General features: G+C 42.2%; 1 long non-coding RNA gene across 1 annotated transcript in view; it reads left to right on the top strand.

Annotated features, from left to right (window-relative positions):
* LOC118477496 overlaps nt 1–2415 on the top strand; it is an 8119-nt gene that overhangs the window by 2071 nt on the left and 3633 nt on the right. The window lies entirely within an intron of this gene.

The raw sequence follows: 2415 nt of genomic DNA, 5'->3' as shown, positions 1-2415 counted from the left end.
CCCCTCCACACACAGAGTTTCCTCTGTATGTGTGCTGTTTGTTCTATTTTTAATATCACCAACATTGTATTAAGTAATATTGGAGCCACTATAACAGCTTTAATAGCCCCCCCCCTCGGCTGTATCCACACAACTGAACAAATGATAATATCATGATGAAAAACCTCGTAGATGACTGCATGCATCAGGCGAGACCTCCGTATGTGTTGTTTGTTCTATTTTTAAGATCACCAACATTGTATTACGTAATGTTGGCGCCATTATTACAGTTCTCATCCCCCCCCCCCCCCCCGGTGCATTGACCACAAGCGAACAAATGACAATATCGAGATGAAAAACCTCGTAGATGACTACGTGCCTCAGGCGAGCCCACTTAGGACACCGACGACTCACGTCGTTATCTGAAGTTTCCACACAGACAGATAGGATGAAGCTGTGAGTCTAAACGTTTCAGCAAAAAGAAACGTTTGTCCTGTTTCTCAACATGCTGATGAGCTCGGCCACTTCAGAGGACGGCCGGAAAAAACATTTTAGAAACGCAGACCTGGCAATCCAAGCCACGCGCAACAAGAAACGTTATAGTTGTTGTTGTTGTACTTGTAGTTGTTGTTGCTGCTTAAACCCTTTCCGTACGTCATGTTTTACTATCGTATCCATACGACGTGGGGAACTCTGTGCCACCACTTTCCAAAGAGGAAATTTACTCGTTAATCCGATCCATACGCTTTGCATAGTAGTCTGTCAAAGTGATTTTTTGAGAAATAGATGTAGTTTCACAGAGATTTTCGTACTTGAAGTATTCTAAAATGTGAAGAATACAACCAGGAGGGTACAAAATGGGCGTACGAATAGGTTAACAGCTTGGCTTTGACAATCAACCTCTATTATTTGAGTCTCAACGAAATGTGGTTCGCTGTTAACTCTTTCTTTGTCTGAACCAATGAGTTTTGGGTAAATTAGATGTGCTGCCGACTGCCATGACCTCGGGATCGAATTTTCATTTTTGTTTCTACCGCCGCGTTTCAGGTCTGGTCTTTGAAGGGAGGTAGCTTCCGTTCTTTCTGAGTTGACTGAGAATTATTTGAGTTACATCCCTTCATCATCATCATCCGAGGCCATGCCCACTTTCGTGGGCGATCATGGACCTCCACTTCACTCTGTCTTGCGTTGCAGCGATGGTGTCTGTTGTTCTTGCTGCTCCTAGCCATCTTGTCATCTTGTCCAGTATCTTTTCCCTCTGTCTGCCTCTGCCGCTCTTTCCATCAAACTTGTCTGTAGTTACAATATTCTCCAATGCTTCTTCCCGCATTGTGTGTCCGAAGAAATTTGCCTGTCGCTTTCGTATATTCGTCATAAGCTGTCTTCTGCAATTTGCTTTAATCAAGACTTCTTCATTTGTTTTCTAGCTGTTCATGGGATATGTAGAAAGCGTCTTATGTACCACAACTCAGTCGCGACAATTGCTCTTTCCAGCTGTTTATTGATTGTCCATGCTTCACACCCGTATAATGAGATTGGCTCGATGTAATTTTTCAGCACTCTTTTTCTCGTTTCTTGTCACAGATTGATGTTTGTGAGTACATGTATCTGTTTCAGTTCGTGGAAGGTTGCTTTTGCTTGGCAACTGCGGCTTTTGATTTGGGTGTGACATCTCCCATCTGATGATATAATGGTTCCGAAATCTTTAAAAAGTACTTGCTTGAGGGTCGTATCATTGATTTTGATATTGCATGTTGGGGTTGTTCTAATCAAACCTGTGAGATTCAATGTATCATTCCACACCCTGGGTTAAAACTACACTACCAGTAGATACCATGTCTTCAGCAGCATAATTTATGCATACACACGTATGTGAGGCATCGAGGTGAAATCAGGCGCTCGTCAAAAAATTGATATTGAAGAAACTGGCATTTTTCTGCCAGTCGCAATTTTTATCAAATTTCTTTTCTTTTTCTTTTTTTTTGGGGGGGGGCTTAACACCACTGTTGTCCAATTAAGAACACAATTTTGTGTGGATTTTTACTGAACAACGTTGATTAAAGGCTCAAATAATGTAAGTTTTCAGTCTCCACGGACTATCAAGCTGTGGAAATAGCCTAACTTTGGCGGGTATTTTCTCGCTAATTCTACCTTTGAAATCAGGCGACCCCCACCTTCTTCAACCTCTAATATCTCGACTTCTGTTTAAGAGAGAGAGGCATTTTTTCACTAATAGCAAGACAACTGAACAAGCTTTTAGATCATACCAAATACTCTAAATGTCCCACAATTGTGACCAGCGTCTGATTCCACCACGTTGTGACAGCTTTTTCCCAGGTGGTATGAGGAATGTCATATCTCTTCAGGGATGCTTTCAGAGCATCCTAGAAGCGTTTTTTTTTCTGTCCGCCAAGAGAACGTCACTCTCCCACCCCC

Source organism: Aplysia californica, unplaced genomic scaffold (assembly GCF_000002075.1).
Source record: "Aplysia californica isolate F4 #8 unplaced genomic scaffold, AplCal3.0 scaffold00113, whole genome shotgun sequence".
In the NCBI taxonomy this organism is placed as follows: Eukaryota; Metazoa; Mollusca; class Gastropoda; order Aplysiida; family Aplysiidae; genus Aplysia; species Aplysia californica.
Note: the sequence above shows the minus strand (reverse complement) of the source record. Positions and strands in the feature narration are given on the sequence as shown.